Here is a 9,496-nt window from a genome sequence, read left to right on the forward strand (position 1 = left end):
AACGAGTGTCACTCGACGGAGTACGTGCCGTTCCACTTATTTCTGCTGAGTCGGGCTCAGAATTAATGTTTTTAACATTAGAGTTTATTAACTCAGACATGCCAATGTCTAAAACACTGACAGACTCATTCAATGATCCGCGCCAATAGCGCTTTTGTTGCCTAGCAAAGGTGGGTTCATGACTCTCCAAAACTTTGCTAGGAACATTGCGCGTGGCGCCTAAGGTCTTAGACCTCCAATCGATCCATGGCTCATGGTGTTCTAACCAGGCCATACCAAGGATGAGATCATATCTCGAATCCAAATCAAGGACGAGACAGCGTTCCATACTGTCAAAGTCCAGAAACTTTATACCTAAGTTCAATGGAACTTTGGGAACAGTGACACGAGTCCCAGTCGCTAAGCGAACAGTGATTGTATCACCTTCATGCGCTCTAAGCGCCTCAACGTATTGTTGACTTCCTTCAAGGGAAAGGCGTCGAGCATAATTGCAAGACGCTCCTGAGTCAATTAAAATTGACCACGGCTTATCAAAGCCCTTTACAGTCGCTTGAGCGACTAGCAAGCCAGGCTTGTACTCTCGCCCCGTGCCATTGAGCACCAAGCTACTTGGGGCTAGGCTCTTTTTATTCTCACCTCCTTGAGGTTCAACAGAGCCTTGGTCTTCCCCAGTAGGGGCATCCCGCACCTACTGGGTATCGACATTTTCCCGCACCGAACCAGATCTCTGGTATAGGTCGGAGTTGGAGCTCTTTCGAGCTTTACGCGAATTCAGAAGAGGGCAGGCAGGACGTAAATGTTTCGTGCTTCCGCACATATAACATCTACGGATGGTGTTATGCTGCTCCACAGCTTGAAGAGCCTCTTCTCCTTCCTCAATGAGGCTTAAATCCATAGGTTCCGCTCTATTAGACGGAACCCATGTGCTCGAAGAGGTTGTTCGGTAAACAGGCGTGCTAACGCGAGCAGACTTAAAGTCAAACTCGGCGCGTAGCGCTATGGCAACTGCCTCTTCGAACGTAGCCGGATGAGATCGGAACAATTCCGTCCGGGTAGCGCCCTCATTGAGACCCCCCATAAAGATGGTTACTACAATTGCTTCTTGCACCGGGTCTTGATGCACAGATGCAATGAGAGTTCTCAACTCCTGGACAAAGCCCCCTAGTGTTCTTTTACCCTGTCAAGTCGCTAGGAGCCGTGCTCGCATGCGAAAAGCCGGATCAGGCGGTGCAAACATGCACGTCATTTTTGCTGTTCCAGCGAAACCCATGAGGGAAAAGCGTCGTTAATGGACGTGCTGCACGATAGATCCCATTCCATGGCTCTACCTCCAAGTTTGGAAATGGCCATAGCCACCTTTTGCCGTTCTGTTAAGAACAAGGCGGAATCAATGACTGCTTAATCCAAAAAGGGAGATTTTCTCCCTCTTTTCCCTCGAACGTCTTCACATTTACAGTTAGAGGGCGAGCCCTCGGCTCTGAGTCAGGTACAGAGATGTACCGGGTTGATAGATGCCGCTAAATGGTCCTGTACCTGACCGATCAGGGAGGCTTCGTACCGCATGAAGGCTTCAAGCCTTGCATGCAGGACCTCTGGTCCCTGAGAGATAATAAATTCCACGTGCTAAAGCCCAAATAAGGTTTTGAGCTTGTCATAAGCGGCGCGTTGCGCTTCTGACAATTCTGGAATCTCTTCCATTTTCGTGAGAAATTAGTCTTGTAAAGACTCAGGCGTAGATTGACTAAAAGTGCTACCAGGTCTAGCGAAGCTACCTCGCTCCTAAAGTCAGAGGAAGACTTTCAGACTCAGAGAGCACTTAGTTCTATTGAACTAATGGGTTTAACAACTCAAGGAGTCGTACAAGCTATTAAAGATAAAAGAATCCTAGTTCAAGGGATTCAGGGGTTCGTAGAACCAAGTGGCAACTAGTGCCCAAGAGGATATACCTTAGAAAGGCTTCTATCTCTTACAGATCAATGCGCAAGCCTTAGGAAGGCACTTAACGCTTTAAGATCAAAAGGGGAACTGTACTTTATTTAATTATTTAAATCTAAAAACCTTACCCTAGCTAATTGAAATAGATTTTGGCCGCCAGATTTATATCTGGCGGCGACCACATTTGTTACCCATAATAAATGGGATTTAAGTAACTAACTATTTTGAAATTAGATAAAAGGGTATTTTACTCATAAAGCCAATGTACAACAACAACGGTTCTCCAACCGATGTGTGCCCCATTACAAGTTATTTGTTACAGCTTTATTTTTCTTCAATGCATCGCTGGTATTCAGAGCACAGACTAGATGTAAATAAATCGAGAAAAAGTGCTTGCTGAGTGTATCGCATACGCATACACGGCCGTTTTTTTGTTACCATATAATTATAATCAAGTGTAATTAAAACCCGTTCTTAAAGCGCAAACTTATTTGCATAGACATAGACGACTCAATAAAATTAATGCGCTGATGAAGCGCGTTAACTAAAATGCTTTTGATTCCAAAGCTGTCGAGCATGCATCGTGCTTCATCACGTTTGGAGCTATGGTTAGGCGGGTCAGTCGAGAAAAAGTCCAGCCAACAGTCACAATAGTGACTAATGTGGAGTGACAAAGAAATACTATCATGTCTTTCCCTGTAAATTTGCATTATTGGTTCTATTGAAAGCTCCAATTTTATTGCATTATTGATTTTTTATCTAAAACTCCAATTTTTTGTACTATTGATTTTGTTTAAAATTAATTCGTTTGCGCATGATTACGAAACCCGTGCGGGTCGCCCATGAGGCCGAAAAGCTGACAGCTGCATGGATCAGTGCAGCAGTTAGTAATGCAAACGTTTCCATTGACGCTCATGTGTCTACCGCGGGGAAGAAGTCACCTCGAGGTGACTGGTATAAGTCACCTGCTACCCCCGCGGAAGGTGACTGGGCCGAGTCGGCGTCATCGCCCGACTCGGGGAAAAGTGTTAAGGCCTCAGAATCAACCGAGGCCACGTCCGTGAAACTTTCGGTTTCTCACGTGACAACCAAAGAAGTGACGGAGTCGTTTAACGCCATGTCACGCCTTTTAGTGCGGAGTCCTCTTGTGATGACTCCATGGACGACGACCACTCTGGTGATGTCATTATGCATCACAAGGAACGAAGCGATCTTAAACGTCCTTTCGGTAAGAATGCTACTGGTGGTGCTAGTATGCATCACCAAGAACGGAGTGATTCTAAGGATCGCTCCGAGAGCCATGTTAGCGTTAACTTACAATGAGCAAACGGGAGAGAGGCCACAATGTTTGCGGTATCCTCCCGAAAAGAAGCTTTGTTGCCCTCTAAGGGCAACCAAACTCATTGGTCTCGTATTACCCACGACCACTACCATAATTTGTTGTTCGACTCATCCACGCTTCAAAAAATCCTGGTGCGGACGTAATGGAATTCTTCATCGATGCCTTTTTTCGGCATTGGTGGTTCACTTGTAAGCGGGTAAAGGCTGTTAAGCATTTGTAGAATGTGCAAAGTTTAGGCCGCGGATCTGGGTTCACATACTGAATGCTCTCCTTGAACGGTTTGAATAGCGTACCATAGTTGGTGCACGCTGCACGCTACACCGTTTGTCTAGAGAGGCAGAAATACGTCGCCTCTCGTAGGGGAACTCATGTCCAGTTGTTTTAAGTGTGCAGGTCATGCCACTAAGGTGACAGATCCTCATTGGAGGACGCTCATCTTTTGTGAGATGCGCGAAGGGAATGGAAACCTCTTATCCTTTTACGAGCGCGGGAAGCGCTCGTTCTCCTATGGACTATCTGTCGAGGAGGATGGGTCTTGTCGTACTGTCGAACGAGACCCGGAACGTCCATCATCAGTTGGGAACGAGGTTCGCAACTATCACGCGAGGGTGGACACCCTCGCCAACGAACGAGATAACTCGTTTCAACTCACGGTGGTTCGAGAAGCGTTCAACAAGAAAACGCTTTTCACCACTCGAATACGTCAATGGATGTGGATGGAGAGAGAAAATCGGGTTCGCCTCGTTTGACGAACCCGCATCAATATCGTGATATGGATCACACCCTTAATTTTTTAAGGAGGACATTGATTGCGGGCGATGTCATCACCGCGAGTTAGCAGTGGTGGTCGGTAATGTTTCTCGTGACCAGGCTAAAAGTTGTGCGCAAGTTGCGACTGATCAACTGGCAAAAGAATGCCGCATAAGTCCCTTCAAAATGAGCTGGTGACAGCTCGTCTCAAGATCGCATCCTTGGTGGATTGTTTGGTTCGGAGTCTGTTTCGAGACTATCATGCTTAGCTCGAGACGATCAGGCTTTGGCAGACGCCTTAGACCGTTACGGAGTGATCCGGAATCGGAAGAAGCCTCGTACTGATGGCACGGGCGGAGACACCCGGCATTAAACGTAGGATGCGTACGCATCCTTCGAGCCAGCTCGATCGTGTACGATTGCCTTGGCGGTGCAGTGCACGAAACGGGCCGATATGTATGCATTTATTACTGCCCAAGTTTGTCACTACATGTTGGTAGGTATACCGTAGACAGTACGATTAGCTCGTTAACATTATATGAAAGAATGTTTGCTCTTCCATTTTTGTCAGGGTTCCGTTTCTATCGGTCCACCGCATCAGCGATGGAATCTTTTACGAAACGGACCATTGTTTCTCTAGCCAGCTGGAAATCACCTGCTGACTCGGCTTTATTTTTGTCTTCAGTGCGACCGGTGCGCACTGCGGAGATGTCATTCTCCTCATTAGTGAGAGCATTATTTGCTCTCACAAATAATTGTTTTTATGCTGAGTCTTTCATCATCGCTATCAAAGTCAGCAATAGCCTTATCGCTATTACTGAGTTTGTCCACGTTAATGTTGATTGAAACAACATTGGTATCCTTCGCATTGACCCTTCGGTCAATGCGTGATGAGCAAGAGCTAGAAATTTCTTTGCTTGGGCGAGTCCCTCCTCCCCTTTGAGTAAGAGCCTCTCTCAATAAAACAGGTATACAAAGCGTGCACTGAATTGTTGTTGGCAAATTCTACCATCGGCACGAACTCGCTCCAGCTCCTAAAAGAGTGGACGTATCCGCGAAGTATCTCCTCGAGATTTCGATTTGCACGTTCTGCCTGACCATCTGTTTCAGGATGGTCAGAAATTTAAATTTTCAGCTGTGCTCTAAGTGATATAAATACAGATTGCAAAAATCCCGCCAAGAATCTAGGGTCTTGATCTGAGACCAGTTCACGGGGTAACCCATGGAATCGAAAAATCGTGTCAATAAAGACACGAGCACAGCCTTTGGCTGTAATCGACTCCGGGACTGCAGCAAGATGTACCATCTTGCTGAAACGATCAACAAACACAAGAATACCACTATTCTTGCGATCGTTTTGGGGAAATTTGAAGACGACGTCCATAGATACGGACTGCCAACACTCTACCGGAACAGGCAGTCGTTATAACGGAGCACGATGAAGCTTTGGGCTTCACCTGTAGCGGAGCTACCTCGCTTCTTAGTCAGAGGCAGACTTATAGACTCAAAAAGTCTCTTAGTTCTATAGAACGAATGGATTTAACAACTCAGGGAGTCGTACAAGCTTCTAAAGCTTAATGAATCCTAGTTCAAGTGATTCAGGGGTTCGTAGAACCAAGTGGCAACTAGTGCCCGAGAGTATGTACCTTAGAAAAGCTTCTTTCTCTCACAGATCAATGCGCAAGCCTTAGGAAGGCACTAGACGCTTCAATACCAAAATGGAAATTGCACTTTATTTATTTATCTAAATCTAAAATCCTTACCGTAGCTAATTTAAAAAAATAGATTTTGGCCGCCAGATTTATAACTGGCGGCGACCACATGTGTTACCCATATCTTTCTAGATACCTCGCGTAACGGATGACGCTAGCCGTCATCACGGATGACGCTGGGCGTCATTCCTCCTAATGTGTATGCACCCATGTGCATCACATCCACAAGGGTTGGTCACAAATGTGCACCACACCCGAGTGCTGGGTCTAATTACTATTATTTAGTAATCGACCATCCCCTTAAGTACACCAAGTATACTTAACGGGGACTGTGCAACATTAGGGCAACTTTAGCTTGTTACACCATCCCCCTCTTTAAGAACGAATTTACATTTTTAAATTCGTCAAAGAGGCGCGAGGAACTGCGAGCAGCTTTACGCGCCGCTAGTTCACTGAATCACTCTAGCGACCTGTGTTCCACACACGGCGCCAAAGATGCCACCTAAAAGGGGCCATGTTGGTGGGGCGTCTGCGAAGACGCCCACTCAACCTCACACTAAGCGCACGCGCCGCGTTAATTCGCCGGCCGCGTCTAATGCCTTTGTCGAAACGGCGACAGCTACTGCTGCTGTCGCGTTAACAGGGCTTAAGGACCCATCCTTTAACAGTGAGGATGGTTTTCCGTCGCTCATTGTCGACTACAATGAGTCGACACCGTTGCCGTCGCCTCATAGTAGTGATGCGGACAACGAGCTTATGAGGAATGATGATGGCGCATTATTGCCCATCCAAACTTCTCTCATTGCTCATTACATGGAGACAGCAACGTTTACGAATGCTGTCTCGTCGTCTACGATGTATAGCGCAGCGACAGATAATGAGAGCGCCGACCATAAAGGCGCAGCCGCTTCTCCGTTAGGTAAAACCACAACGCCTTATGCTCAGACCATAATCCATAATGGTTCTGACATAGAGGATTCGAAGCCTAAAGCTCCACCGACGACACGTGAACATGCTCAGTCGGTGTCACAAGACAGTCGTTTTGAATGTGACTATGTGAAGGGTGGCATATCACCGATGCCCCCTTCATTTAAATGGCCTCGTTTAAACGGGCCAAAAGCGTCGCTCCTAGAGTGCGCTCTTGTAGACGCACATAATTATTATGGCGTCTTTCAATCATGGAGGGCTCAGGGAAAATCGCTTGGGCGTATTTTCCCGATCCCGGTCGTGTTGCGTTCAAATGAAACGTCCGACCAATACGAGGCGGAATTCCTGCGCCGTATTCATCCGCATTCCGATGCGATGAAACAGCGGTCGCAGCGAATTAATTTCGCCCGTTCGCGTGTGAAAGAAATCATGGGCGGTACTGTACCCCCTGTATCTTCTCACAACGCTACTTCTGCTAGTTCATTTAAGACTAGCGAAGAGGCCTCAGCTGGTGCTCCTTTTCATAGGCAGCCATTAAGCCGGGCACATCAATACGTAGGGTATCGATCGGTCCCCAAGAGTCAAAACTCTTCGGGTAACCTTTACATTGGACCAGGATCTGGTACCCTTGCGTCACGGAGCGGTGGGCAAGCAACCTTCCAACAAGGAAGCGTTGATTCCCGCCCGCATCTATCAGTGCAGGTGGCGCCCGATAGGAGCGGCGATCTCGCCCACCTAATCGCGGCTGCCTTGCCTTCGTCCGTTCAGTCTCAGGCGTTAAACGCTGCTGAACGACATATTGCGGATCTCGAGAGTCAAGTCTCACGACTGACCTCGGATCTCGTTGAAGCCCGAGCGAAGGCTCGTCAGGGTTATGAACGCCTGAAAACTCGCTTTGACCTCTTTGAGAAGATAATGCTGAGAAATCTGCGTTACTCGCATGATGTCCCTCGCTCTCCGAGTCCTGTTCGTGGTGGGAGGCGTCGGTCGGCTGATAGTTTTTCGCCTTCTTCGTCTTACTCACCCGAACGACGCTCGACTTAAAGTCGGCGTCACCATCGGTCTCCTAAGACGGATGGTGATATGTGGCCTCATTCGGGTCTACATACCGTTTCAGACGACCCACGTAAAATACGGGTGCGTTTTCATATCCGGGGGAAGGGTGAGCCTATAATCTAGGTCTCCAACCTCGTCTACCACCGTAAAGGGCCCAATGAAACGCGGCAACAACTTCGTATTACCTCCAGGTAGTTCAGATATTGCATTTTTAGGTAGGGTAGCAGTACTTAATAGTACTTTTTCACCCACTCTAAAGCTTCATTGTTTTTGCGCCCATTTCGGTCCGCATATTCTTTTTGTTTGTCTGTGCGCTTGCCATTGCGTCACGGACTTTACGTGTGATGGCTAATCGCTCATCCACAAAGCGTTGAGCCTCGCTCACGCTTTTAGCATCAAACTCGCCTGGGGCGCGTAGGCACGGTGCTGACGCATCACGTGAGCTACCATTGGGTTGAATGTCGCTGGTGCGTTTTTCAAACCTTGGGGCATCGCAAGCCACTCTCAAACATACCGCTTGGAGTGCTTACAGCCATTTTGACTACATCGGACTCTCTCATGAGTACCTGATAGTAGGCATCCTTCCAATTCAACGCGAAAAAAATAGTTGACTTTCCCATGGAGTTCAACAAGACATCTTTTCGCGGGATTGGGGTTTGCGCCGGTATGGTGGCCGTGTTTAGCTTATTGTAAGCATGAACCACGCGCCATCCACCTGTGGCTTTACGCACACAAAAGGTCGGGCTGCAGTGAGGCGATTTGCTCTCACGCACATGTCCCGCCTTGGCTCGCTTGTCGAAGAACTCATCGATATAATCGACTTTTTCTTCGGCAACGGCCATTGCCTGGTCACACAATACTTGGTGTCAGGTTCGAGGTCTATCTCGTGCCCGATGCCCCTATCTGCTTGTAGGCGGCTCAGCACTTCTTCTGGGAACACATCGCGATGTTTCCACAGAACCTCAAAGAACGGACTATCTCTCAAGGCATCCCAGCCTTGAACAGCGAACCGCTTCTTTTTGTCCGTTTCTAGGACGCTCTCGTCCATTGTGGACGACGAGCAATAGTCCACCAAGTTCTCTCCTGGAACTGGCGCGACTATTTCGTGGATCTTTCCTTCCTTTAATTCGGCAAGGAACAGATCCCACGACATCTCCGGGAGATTTACTATCTCCTCGGCAGATTTAAAGACTTGCCGGAGCACCTCAACTGAGGATGCCTCCGCAATTTCGTCTTTGACGGCCTCGAACACCTCGTTCGAAGGCCCGTCCTCTTCATTAGAGACTGATCCAAAGGTCACTCGTTTAGACGTGCCTTTGATCGTCCTAATCTGTCGGGTACTCGTTTTTCGAGTTACCACGACCCTTTTCTGGGAAGCGGGTGTCGTTGCACTCCTGGCTAACGCACCCCTTCCAACCGCACCAGGCTCTTGGCACTGTGCCGGTTTATGCGACGCATGACTTCTTGTCAGCTCGCCGTCTACTGCCACAGGCTCTCGGCTCTGTGCAGGACATTCGGACGCATGACTACTTGTCATCGTCCTATTCACTACCTCAGTCTCCACGAGCTGGGTAGGAATTGGTGACGTTTGACATCCCGTCAACGCACCCTCAACTGTGTTCGACACGACATCAGTTGCATAGGCCTCTCGCAGGAGCACATCCTTTCCGGTGTCCTGCGTAGAGTTCGCAACTGTGCGTGTACGCCAGTCTATCCATGGTTGGTACTTTGCCAACCATGGCATGCCTAGGATGAGGTCATACGGACTCTCCAT

The sequence above is a fragment of the Bremia lactucae genome, linkage group LG1 (assembly GCF_004359215.1).
Source record: "Bremia lactucae strain SF5 linkage group LG1, whole genome shotgun sequence".
NCBI classification, from domain to species: Eukaryota; Oomycota; class Peronosporomycetes; order Peronosporales; family Peronosporaceae; genus Bremia; species Bremia lactucae.